This window comes from Xiphophorus couchianus, chromosome 2 (assembly GCF_001444195.1).
Source record: "Xiphophorus couchianus chromosome 2, X_couchianus-1.0, whole genome shotgun sequence".
Lineage (NCBI taxonomy): Eukaryota > Metazoa > Chordata > Actinopteri > Cyprinodontiformes > Poeciliidae > Xiphophorus > Xiphophorus couchianus.
In genome coordinates this window covers 26,530,998-26,544,050 of record NC_040229.1, presented here as the reverse complement: position 1 = coordinate 26,544,050, position 13,053 = coordinate 26,530,998, and the positions used below count along the sequence as shown (strand labels likewise).

The 13,053-nt window shown below is 38.1% G+C and overlaps 1 long non-coding RNA gene and 2 other non-coding genes across 4 annotated transcripts; all 3 read right to left on the bottom strand.

The window, feature by feature from the left end:
- Positions 1-9,941: 9,941 nt before the first annotated feature.
- LOC114151033 (uncharacterized) lies at positions 9,942-12,435 on the bottom strand. Of its 2 annotated transcripts, none has more exons than XR_003596873.1 (3): positions 11,727-12,435; positions 11,424-11,606; positions 9,942-11,299 (listed from the first exon to the last, which is right to left on the bottom strand). It is a non-coding gene; the product is annotated as an uncharacterized LOC114151033 (long non-coding RNA). The 2 variants fall into 2 exon arrangements; XR_003596869.1 differs by having other exon boundaries at positions 9,942-11,296; positions 11,727-12,433.
- LOC114137714 (U4 spliceosomal RNA) lies at positions 9,946-10,086 on the bottom strand. The gene has a single exon (XR_003594075.1). It is a non-coding gene; the product is annotated as a U4 spliceosomal RNA (small nuclear RNA).
- LOC114137733 (U4 spliceosomal RNA) lies at positions 12,113-12,254 on the bottom strand. Its single transcript, XR_003594080.1, has one exon. It is a non-coding gene; the product is annotated as a U4 spliceosomal RNA (small nuclear RNA).
- Positions 12,436-13,053: the final 618 nt, after the last annotated feature.

Genomic DNA, 13,053 nt, shown 5'->3' with positions numbered 1-13,053 from the left:
ACCGCCCCGCTACCCCCCTCAGATAAAGTTGACACCAATAAGAGTGACTCTTTCTTTAACAAAAGATGGTGGGATGCTGAGTCAGTCAGCAGGGCTTCACTGGCAGATCCATCAGATGATTTAAAAGGATGGCTATTTTGAAATAATTTTATGAGGGCAAGAGATGGTCACTTTAACTCGAAGGGGTTTATATTTTGTTCAAAATCTGACTTTTTTTTATCATAAAATTGCTTCTGTTGTATTCTATTGTCTTTTTGTAACATTATATATACTGTCTATTAAACGTATTCACCCACTTGGATGATTTCCCTTTTTGTTGTTTGTACAAATCAAGCATGACCAACACAGTTTGGCTTCTTTGACAGACGAAAATGAGAGAAAACCCTTTAGTGCCAAAGTAAAAACTGCTACCACAAAATAATTATGATTAAACAAAAATACGCAACACAAAATAAGTAACTCAATAGATATTCTAACTGCGTCCAAAACCCAAACTCGCCGTCAGAGCACACAGTTTCAGAGCAAAACGGCGCATAAAGGTGGAGTAGCGAAACATAAAAATTTACTGGTCACTGTTAACTTCATTGTAAAGTGTGAAAAAATTTTATTTTTATGGAAAACCACATTTTAGATTGACAAATGAAACGCACAGCAGCTTTGCAGCCTTTTGACAAAATACACTTGTCTTTTGACAAGTGTATTTTGAAAGAAGTTCCCCTTCTTCTTCAAAGGACAGTGTGACGTAAAAGGTGAAACATTTTCTGCCGTAACGTTGGAGTAAATCGTCTAGCCCAAGTTCAAGCAAAACTGGAGGGATCATGTAAAGAACACAGTGTTCTTAAATGAGAATAACTCAGAACTTACATAAAAAGGCAACAAATCAGAGAAAACAACCGGACGTGGAGCGAAGAACGGGGAACGGGCAAGTAAAGGAGATATCATCAGTAGTCATGGAAGGAGTCAAAACCAAAACGTTACATATATACTGAGGAAGACGAGGAGGATGAAGGGGGGTGAGGGGGACCGGAGAGAGAAGTGAGAACAGCTGAGGGAGAGCGCAGGCAGAGGACAACGAGGTGATGCATAACAGCTGCGCTGAGAAGCAGCGGGGCAGGCTGAGGGAAGGCAACATAAACAGAGAAGGAACACAGAGGAACCAAGTAAAATGTGAGAGAACATAAACCAGATAGATGAATGATAAAAAATAAATACAAAGAAATAAACTCAAATGTGAATCGACCATAAAAAAAAACAATGATGAAAACAGAAAGACAAATGAAACCTGAACGTGCCATAATGTTTTCGGCCGCCGACACGCTGCTTATTTCAGCACAAACTTTATTGAACAATGTCAAATTAGGCATTATTAGGAAACAATTCTGACTAAACCGTTTTAAATATGGAGTCAATCCTTCGTTGCTCAGCTCAGTTTTGACAGTTTCGTCTCTATTACCTCTACCATCTTCTTCCGTTTCACATGCCTGCGTCTTTGTGAAAAAAAGCCAGGAAAGCATGCAGCTGAAAGCAAACGACTGCACATAGATAATAGTGTCGAGCAGAGCCACTGGTCAAGACATGCAGGGAACAGCCAAAAGAAATAACAACGACAACCATGGTGTTCGTTAACCGGGTCTGAGCTCTTGTTTTGCTTCAGTTCTTTCTGATTTAAAACAGTGTTCAGGTTACGTTCTTTAAAAAAGTAATAAACCCCCGACAGAGTTGAGCTGTTTATGAAGAAAACCAGCAGACCGTGTAATATATAATGCATATTTAGAAGCATATATAGTGCTTTTCTAGTATTAGCAGCCACTCTAAACACTTATATATTACCTAACATTCACATATATTCCCATTTTTAAAGCAGCAGCAGTATTCAGTAACTTCCAGTAAGGACAATTCAACGTGGGTTGGGATAACCTCTCTCTAGGTGGTAGGTTTTATTTCCCCCTTTCATTTTAGCTCATATTAAGTAGCGCAATAACCTAGACTGATATTTAATAACATATTAGTATTTGTAAGAAATTATTCTCTGTATTTCTCTTATTTGTGTGTGAGCTGAGAGCGTACCGACTTCCACAGACTGACTGCTGTGGCCAGAGTCGAGCTTTTCTTCTGGAGAAAAGAAAAAAAACCAGATAAAGGATTTTAAATCAACCATTTTCTAAGGGATTACGGGACATAGCTCACTGCTTTCAGTAAATGCTCTTCCTAAATTTCAGTCTCATTTAAGAGGGTCAGAATACCTCCGAAGGTCTAAATCTGTGGAAGAAATACTTTCAGAGGATTTTGTCTCCTGGCAGAAGAAGTTGTATGAAAGGACTTTGGAAAGGTTCAGACACGCTGAGTCCTTTTTCTCTCTCTCTCTCTGTATAACACATATCCAAACTGAACTTAATACAGTGTAGTGAAAAATTTGCACTACGTTTTTCAGAGGATTGCATGGAGTTGCACTATTAGTGAAAAGCGAGGGTGGAGGGTCATCATTTGGTCACACTGTAATTCCCCATTAAATCAAATTTCTGTGTACTTTACTTATGATTAAAGTGTCTGTCTAGTAGTACTTGTTACAGGCAAAACTCCTGTCGACGAAATCCAATTAAAAACAGAGGGAACGAGAAAGGCTTGAACCTTTTAGGTAGATATTGAAGCGTATTTAATTGTTTTTATGCTTTAATGTTTTTATAGCTTTAAACGGATTTACTGTGTTTCTTTAACTGATATACATAGACTGGTCTAGTTTTTAACTGAGACTCACCCTTAATGACTCAACACTTCTTCCTGTTATGGCAACTTATTTTCACTGAAAAGCAGGAAAACTAAAGTACATACAGATTGTGTGACTTCTGCCGAAACTTCAGTTAGATAAACAACTTTGACAATAATTTATAAAATTATTTAATTCAAAAATACTTAATTAATCCCAAAGGGAAATTAAATGTTTGCTGTAAACCAGAATATACCATTTTCTGCAGAGTGTTGTAGATGCTGGAGGCTGTGGGCAGAAAAAAACTTAATATACAGTAGCAGTCAGTATTACAGTACATCTGAAGAAGCCTCTGACTGAAGACACTGTTGCATTACAGTTAAATGAGGAGGATGCCCAGGGCGGTCTGTAATGTTTTTCATTTTATGACGAATCTTTCTTTGCATAATTAATTTCAGCATCGTCTGGGGTAACAGGAACAAGAGGAAAAAAATGCAAGAAAAGTCTATCTGCAGTAATTACTAGGTTTATGAGCAGTTTAGTCAAAACACAGCAGCATGGTTTATTAAAAGTTATTCAGACCTTGAGGTCTGTTCTCTACATATATTAACATTTAGCATGTTAAAAGTTGCCAATGTGGGGAAGATGCAATTATTCTGGAGCTTAGAAACGTCAACGGGATTGGTCAGGTAAAACCTCTGTAAAATTTTGCAGAGGAATTGTGAGTGCTCTTAAAGTAAAGGTAAAGGTAAAGGTAATTTTATTTATATAGCACAATTTCAGCAACAAGGCAATACAAACTGCTTTACAGGATTTAAAAAGAAATACAAACAAAATAACAAACTGAAAAAAAGAGCAAAAGTAGAAAAAGCTAATAATGTTGATCCAAAGTAAATAGACTAGATACTCCTATTCAGGGTTGGTAGATGAGTATAAGTAAGTATCCATCCATCCATCCATCCATTTTCTGTTCACCCTTGTCCCTAATGGGGTCGGGAGGGTTGCTGGTGCCCATCTCCAGCTACGTTCCGGGCGAGAGGCGGGGTACACCCTGGACAGGTCGCCAGTCTGTCGCAGGGCATAAGTAAGTATCCTCTGGTCTAATTCCTTTTCTGGTTTATTCTCTTCTGGAAGAACAGGAGTCTAAAAAGTAGTTGCTAAAGTTGCTAAGTAAGCATGCAGAGCCTCACGGTGCGTCGTCTCCATTGACTAAATTCACGGACCGCAGGTCTGCGTTGTTCCAACGCACAAAGCCCAGCAATTTAAAAAAAACAAACGCTTGCTCTAAAAGCAGACCCCGTGCATTGTAGCTTCAACGCATCGTTAACATCCACACAAGCAGACGTAATCTGCTCCTCAGAAAGAGGTTAGCACATTTTTCAGAGCACATGGAACAAAAAGGCTGCAAAATAAAAACCAAAGTCTGCAGTGTTTGTTTGTCAAAGGGATCACACTAAGCTTGTCTTTCATTGCAGCTAGCGGGCGGTCTTTGTTTTCGGTTGGTTCTTAGTATTTATTCTTTTGGAGAAATGAAGATTTTTTTTAAAAATGAGAAGAAACTGTGGTAGACCAAATTTTGGTTTCCTTTTTGTCATCACTGCCACCACTTCATTAACTAATTTGTTGCATTGAAAAGCCAATTAGTGATTTCTTGCTGACAAAAGATGTTTGGCAGAAAAACATGTTGAGAGTACAACAGAGCTTGGCTTAGCTTAGAGTTTGTTGTGCAAGTGTATTTTTAAGCATCAATGTAAGGGCCTTCAAAATATGCTGCAGCCTCAGGTTGCATTAAACGACATCAAATATTTGTTCATTCTAAAATGCGTCACATACGCTCAGAGAAAGAGTTAGACGAAAAGAAAAGACGACGCATTTAATTTGACGTTGCAAAATGGAGGACATCTGCTTTCTATTAGAGATCTCTTGACCTTCTGCTCTTGCAGAATAAATAAGATTAAAGAACTGCATGGATTTGTCCTTCGTCCAGTAACATGATTACAGATTGCTCCTTCAATCAGGCTCACAACATACGTCTTCTGTATTTAAACAGGGAGTAATTGTCCCTCGGGGTTTAGCTTACATCAGAAAAACATAATGTTCATTAAAACAAAGTAGGTTCACAAGATAGATTCACTTAGAAGAAAGAATGACAAGGATTATTTCAAAGCACTTTCAAAGGACTTTTATTCCTAAAGGGTCTGAATGATTCTAGATAGACTGACTGACGACCTTTATTGCCCAGTAGGGGCAATTTTATTTTCCTCAAGAGTCAGCACAAATACACAGTCAATAATCTTCACTTCACCGTCTTCTTGATCAAAGAACCACAGCCAACTATAGACTGATGCTTTATTTTCCTTAACATTTATGCTTAACCGAAGGAGATGATTCTGCACGGATTCTCCCTTGGAGGCGATGCCGCTTAAGTTACAGGTTTCTTCTAGGAATCGCCAACTCATTTGTAACAATATGCAGCAGCATAATCAGCAACAGCATCGGGCAAAGCTACCGGGCTTTTTATCTAATGCCGGGCTGTTGATCCGCAGCACTGCTTTTGCTTTGATCAGTCACAAGATTTTATTAGAGTCTAGAGGATGGCTCTGCATGCCAGTTGTTTTTCTCACCGACTTTAGTTTGTTCGCATAAACAATGACTCTTACCAACAGAGTGTGTCATCATCATGATGTTGGGTTTCGATATTTCTGAACATAAATATGCAATGACTCACATGTATTGTCTTTGGAGACGGCGCGCGTCTTCTGCGTGGCACTAATGAGATATTTACTCAGTAAGTTACGAAAACGTTTATTTTGAATGCTTCGTATAACCCATTGGACTACATGCAGGTCTGTTGCTACGTGGCATGGAGAGAGACCGAATATTAGGGAGAAAACCTGAGAACGATGTCAATCATTACGGATGATGCTAAAGACAAGTCAGTAGACTTTACTGCTAAGCCACATTAGCCAACCGTATGAGCGCAACACAAGGAGTAGATCAATGCATTTCTGATCGAAACAGCATTTCCCACAGACTGTGGAAAATCGACCTTTACTAGACCAACAAGCTAAAAGTGTCTTGAATCATGATGCAGTTTGCAAACTGTGTAGACAGACCTTGCACATTTCAACTACTTTACACTTAAACTCAACCGTCCAAGCGAACACAACACGTTGTAATGGTTTACGAAAGTCACAGGTTGATGTTGTCGTTCAGAATGTATGTTAGCATTCGTTAAAAAAAACGTGGCCATCCATGCTAAAAGACTGTTCCTTAATAAAATCCGCTTATGTTTATTCCAAAGTCATTTTATTCCTTTTATTTTCTGAAACCAATGTGTCGCAAAGAAACTAATTTCAACAAAAGAGCATCTAATCGTGGAAAATGCTTCACACTGAGCACTGTCACTGTAGACCACAGGCACAAATGTAGCTGTAAGGAAATAAAAATAACACTTTAGTTATTGATCGCATACCATTGTCTGCCGCACAGACAGTGAATCACTGGAAGAGCAGGAAACTTGAATTTTTGGGGGACTTAATCCCACAAAAGAAAGGAAGTGTTCATTTCATTGACAGATGTGTCAAACAACAGAGTTATCTAGCCTGCAGGACCCCGTCTTTGCCTCAACTGTCACCACTCAGCAAAAAATACCAATTAAGATACATCCCTTATATAAAAATAAGCCAAAAGTAAAAACACATTGAAGTTCAGTCCAGAATGTTTACAAGTTATAGTTTTATATTTAGCCATCTGTTTAGCATTGATGCTAAGCCCAGTTAGCTTCTTTTCTTAATAGTCTGGAGTATGTTTTTTCCCCCCCTCCTAATGCAAGCAAATTTTGCTGAAGAGTTTAAAACAAAAGGCTTTTTCCAGGGAACTGGAAGGTTACACTAGATTGCTTTCACCACTAAGACAGCCAGGCCTTTTGTGCCAAATGTAATACAACTGGAGCACCTGTGCCCCAAAAACCAAACACCACACTTCATAGACAACTTAAAAAGGAAAACAAATCATTCCCAAAAAAAAAAAAAAAAAAAGTGACAAAGAGTGGAAGAGACCAGTTTTTCTTGGCTTGCCTGTAAGGTTTACAGAGTAATTGAGGCTGAAATACAATCAGGATAGATGCTTTCCATGTCATGGTGTCACAGAAGGCAACTAATTGGGGGCAATCCCTTGTACACCATGCAGAGATTAAAAAGGCAGATAGCTTTGGAGGACTGCAACAACTTTAATTGGGTTTGTTCAAGAACTTTTGAGATTTCTGTTCACTCATGTGATCTCTAAATGCATTAGCCGTCTCCCTAAAATGCCTCCCGCCCCCATGAAAGAAACGGCAGCGAGAACAAAAATGAGAAGACCTGCTACGACAGGTGAAGCAACAAGGGTGTCCGTAATTGGCCACAAATCAAAGCGTCCCTTTCAGGATTTGCACCTGCGTTTTAAATAGGATCGGCTGTGATCTTTTTTTAGTCTTTGAAGACAAGTGTGGTTTTCTAGTTAGAAAATGGAAATGCAACACCCACTGTGACAAAAAAACAAACAACAAACAAACAATACAACACCAGCTTTAAAAGCAGACTGTAGATTAGCTTACTGAGCAGACATGTGAAGAAAAACAAAACTAAATAGTTTTGTCTCCTGTAATAAATGGTTTCGGTTTTGTCACGGAGTTCGACGTCATGATAAGATATTATTCTTTGTAATGAAAAGCAGGTTTTCATTTGTGAATTCCTCAAGCGAGTACTGCTGCCTCTAGACTTTGTGGGAATGATTTTACATCTTAGAAAAATAAACTTTAAGAGTAATCAATAGTGAAACGCGAAAGCTAAGACACATTAAAGGTAATAGCTTGTCACACATTTCCAAACAGACATTAGAGAGGAAGAGAGAGACACAGATTTAGAAAGAGATGGGGATGGAGGGGAGGATACACTGGTTTCCATAGCAATCCTGAGCACTGTCACATGGTTACCTAGGAACTAGTCCTGTCGTGTTGTGCTGTGTATTTGTTTACGTTTTGGCATTTATTAGGCTCCTGTTGACGCAGAGGAGAGCCATATCTTTCATATCGCTCTGGACGGCTGAGGAATTCTCAGCAAAAGACCAGACCCTGACCCGATAAAAAGAGCCGTCTATTTTCACCTCATGTTACTGAAACCGTAATTACATCCTGACGTGGAGCGACCGCTGGGTCATAATCGGGTCAAGAGGACCACACACAGAAAATATAAAGTGTAAAAGATTTACTGATCACTGCTCTGTGGGTCTACAGGACAAGCCAAAGGAAATGCTCCCCAGATTGCCACAAGGTTCAATGCAAAAATCTTTCTGAGTAGTTTAGGGAAATATAAATCTCTCCTCTTCAAAGCTTTATTTGACTTTGGATGAAGATGACCAGTTGCTCCAATTTCATTTTCACAGTCTCACTGCTGAAGTTGGGGAGTAACAACCAACAGATGGCTTTCTGTAACCGCACTCCAACATCTGAAACAATGACTCATTATGAATGGTGTACAAACGACAGCACGCTAAATACATTTAGCAAAGTAGCACATCAAAAGACCACTACTAGGAAACTGCAAGACAGCAGGTTAGCGTAAAAAATATATATATATATATATATATATATATATATATATATATATATATATATATATATATATATATATATACAGTATATATATTTGTGTTTAGCAAGGCAAACTGGTTTCATACCATAACATTAAATCCCTCATTTTCACTTTCATAAACAGCAAAGAGTGAAAATAAAGAGGAAATGAAGACTGTTTATAAAAACATCAAAGTTAGAGAGCCTTATCGGGGTGAGACAAGAGTCTTATGAGTTCAGCTGGTAAGCCTTGATTAAGTCAAGGCTTACCAGCCTTTGACTACATCAAATCTCTTTCTAATTAAATAGCAAAGCAATTATGTCTCTGTGAGATGCTAAAACATGACAACACTAATATTATTTTAGGTTTTAGAACATTTATAAAGAAACTGAATTTCAAGTGACGATTAACCCTCAGCATAACCAACTCGATGTTCCTCTGCTCGGCTCTTCACCTTTATCGTGGATCTAGAGCGCCCCCGTGTGTTCTAGAAAGCACAGTGCATCACAATATGTGTTTTATTCTGGTTTCAGGTACTAAAACTTGCCAAAATGTATCTACTTTTAACTGTAGCAAGGGAGGGAAAAAATCTATTTACTAATTAACCACTGCATTCACCAGAACCAGAACCAAACATGGAGAAGCAGCATTCAACTTCTTATGCACCACAAATCTGGAACAAACTTCCAGAAAATTGTAAAACAGCTGAAACGCTGAGTTCCTTTAAATCTAGACTAAACCTTGTTAGAGTTCATTTTGTACCATGTTGAATGAAATACTAGCCAACATTTTGATTATAAATAAAAAAGTAATGTTCCAATAGTTGATTTTTGTGTTTTTATGATGTAAAGCATGTTGAACTGCCTTGATGTTGAAATGTGTTACACAAATCAAATTTGATTTGATTTTGATTTGACTTGAATTAGTTGTGGGAACATAACGTTAAACACAAATATCAACCAAAGACAGCGTTGTCGATACTGATACGACATGACTCACTGCTTAGTTTTAGATTTCTCTTTAGCTTTCTCACTTTGGAAAGTAAGGTTGGAATGAATGTTTTCTGAATCTTCAAAACACATGGAGCTGAAACAGACAAACTACAAATATACATCTAGCTTTTTAGAGTAAGTTACTGATCTGGTCTGCAAATGCTAAAATCTTAGTTATGCTGCTGCGATGACGATTTTTCCAACGTTTCTAAATGTCACATATTTAAATAAGGAAGTGGTTTGGAGACATTAGAAAATGTGTTTTCTAAAACCACTTGAACCCACAGAAAATGGATATGAGAATCAACACTGAGATGTCGATGATATACTAGCAATAATAAGAAAAATAAGCAAGTTTTCTCTGATAGAAAAATCACAGTATAAAAGAAGTTAAACCAATGCTGTAATATTACTCTTTTGATGATGGAGTGGGAAATGATTATAAGTAAAACATAACATTTCAAATGTGATACAAACATTTTCACAGTAAAATACAATAATTACTAAACTTTTTTAGACACATTCAGTCTGTTTTCATAAACACACATAGCTAACATTAGTCTACTTTTTAAGTTTGCAAGATCTATGTCTGACCAATCATAAGTCCCATATGTAATAACTTTTACAATAAAATCAGTCTCCGTAGAGACCGTCAAAAATTGCCATTGCCGACTATATTTCAAGTCGTCAAGGCGGGGTATTGGGTAAAGTTTTCAACTAGCAATAATCGCGCCTCGGATAAACCTCATAGGCTACGATACTGCCACTGCGCAAAGATGGCAGCCTGACCTCAGCGGAGGGGAACTCTATTCCCTCCCTATCATGTTAACCCATGGTTGAAAACATTGCTTCATCTTCATTCAGCAGCTCTGCAGAGGCAACAGTAATAACATTATAATCACATTTTAAAATAACTTGACAATATTAAGCATCAACTGATTGAAACCAATGTTTGCTTCAATTCGAGAACTGCAATGTAGACTTTAATCAAATTTTACTGACAGCTGCCAAACTAATCAAATTCCACATTCACTTTATAAAATACAATAATTCATCAAGGTTTTGTTTTTTTGGTTTTTTTAGATAACTTACACGAAGAAGCAGGAAGCCCAAAACATTCAACAATTTGCATTCTGTCGATTTTATTCACAATTGCTAAAAAATGCTAAAGTGACTATACACTTCATCTTCAGCTGGTGAAAATCTTAAATGGCATCCCAAATGGCTAATAATATCACTCAGCAGTCACTGTGTTGTTCAGCCCATTGCTGTAAAATGATATGCAATGTCCAAACCTCAGAGTAGTTATGACACTGAAAAAATAAGAGCCTATTTCTTCTTGAAGACTTTAGACAGAAATATTTGGGTACTTATGGGTCATCCAAATATTTATATGTTGACGAAAAGACATTGTCTTCTTTGCTTTCACGAGACAAGGCGAACTGGCTCAAAACAGTTAATTGGTTTTCAAACGTGGAACGGAAGAGAAAAATCACTTATGAATTCTGTTATACAGAAACTAGAAGATTTCATTGACCAGACACATCCTGACCGCTTTCAGAAATAGTGACGGTCAGATGATGCCTCATTGGGTGTATGGCATATACCTCAAACTGTGTCGACACACTGCTGACAATGTGTTGCTGTTGCAGATCATGTCACAGCAAGTGGCTGAAAACAGACTGGACAAGGTTCATCCACATGTTTTTATTTAGAAACATCAGCTGCTGTAACAGCCTTGGGTGGAGGCGATTGCTCCGTCTACAAACCACTTCTCCTGCTTTTGAGAACACCGATGATGACGGCATACATAGAAATTTAATCAATGTTTGTGTGACGTAGGGTAATTGTAGTCTTTGCATCCCCCAGTATTGTACCGGACCTTGTGATCTTGGTGCGTTCGCCTCCGAGATGAATCTTTGTACCTGGATGACAGCATCTGTGGAGACATTTGAATTGGCCTTGCTCTCTTCGATTTCCATGTTCAGCTGCTGCCACAGGTTTGTCATAGGAGGAAAGACAAATGCGTCTGTGTTACTAATTTATTGTAATTACAGGGAGTGATTTGCAAGAACATTAAAATACATATAAACACAGTTAACAATCATGACAAACCTGAACTGGGAGCAGGCGGTTGAGTTGAAGGTCCAGTTCAGACGCCTGCTTTCTGGAAGCACCAGGGTTTATCACGGAGTGTTAACCGGATCATCCCCCTCATGCCGGGCGCGATGATGCCTCAGCATTGTGGAAGAGCTCCAGTTACAGTAAGACCACACCTGGGAGCAAATCCTGTTTCACCTGCAATATATATAAAAGTTAATCCCCTATAAACTAATTCAAATATCCTATAGGAAGGAATTGGAATAAGCCGAAAGAACAATTATAAATAGTGGAAATGAGAGCCGAATAATAATTTACCTTATTCTCCGCGACCAGATCAAGATTGATCCCACACGGGAGGAAAAATCTTCTTCCTCGGTTGATTCATGCCGGTGTTCAAATACGAGCCGAAAACCAACGCAAAGTATCTCCATTCAACAAAACCCACAAACGTGTCGACGCCGTTTCTCCTTCACAAATACAATTTGGCGCGTTCGCAACCAAACAACACAGGAACTGTATTTGGTCACGTGGTTTTCCTTAAAGCGATACGCGCACCACCGACACGAGGTTTCGTTTTGTTTGCTCGGCGCATGCGCCGAGGTTTCTGCGTCATCACCATTCGGAAATACATACCAATGAATACAGTTTACTTTCTTAATACTTCTCAGATCAAAGTTTTGTTCCATTTACAATAAAATCAGTCTCCGTAGAGACCGTCAAAAAATTGCCATTGCCGACTATATTTCAAGTCGTCAAGGCGGGGTATTGGGTAAAGTTTTCAACTAGCAATAATCGCGCCTCGGATAAACCTCATAGGCTACGATACTGCCACTGCGCAAAGATGGCAGCCTGACCTCAGCGGATGGGAACTCTATTCCCTCCCTATCATGTTAACCCATGGTTGAAAACATTGCTTCATCTTTCACTAAGACTTTGATGATTGAGAAATGCAAGTCAAAACATCAGTCATTACCTTGAGAGACAATGAGATTTGGTTAAGAATATAGAATAGAATAGAAGTACTTTATTCATCCCAGCAGGGAAATTACTTCATAGTTACAGCATAGAGACAAGTCACAATAACAACTACCACTGAGTAGTAGTTGTAGATAAAATAAAAAAATAAAAAGCTATAAATTGTAAAAATATAAAATGCTGTTAATATAAAAAGCAACTTAAGAGCAGTCCTTGCAAAGATTCAAAAAATGCAGATATGTATATGTAAATATACGTACAGCAAGTGTGCCACAGTGCAGTTGTGCAAAATTGGTACAAAACAGACGTTAATGGCAAAAATGAGCAAATGTCACAAGTCGTACAAATGGAACAAATAAGGAGTGACGTTTAAGGTCCATTTATCTGCACATTACAGAGCTAAATAAATGTTAAATTTAGTGCATGCACAAATGATTGTACCTTTGAGTTAGAAAACCAAAACAACAAACAGGAGGTTATTTGTTGTTTTAGACGTAATCACATTTTCTAAATACATTTAAAATGTAAATATTTTCCCCAACACCATGGGTATTAAAACGCTTAAAATTTTAGTTTTGAGAAGTTTCAGCAAAATATGTTATTTAAAGGTCACCATGAGTGGAGCTTAATGTGAACTGATTGGTAAGAGAATAGAGTTTCTGAAACT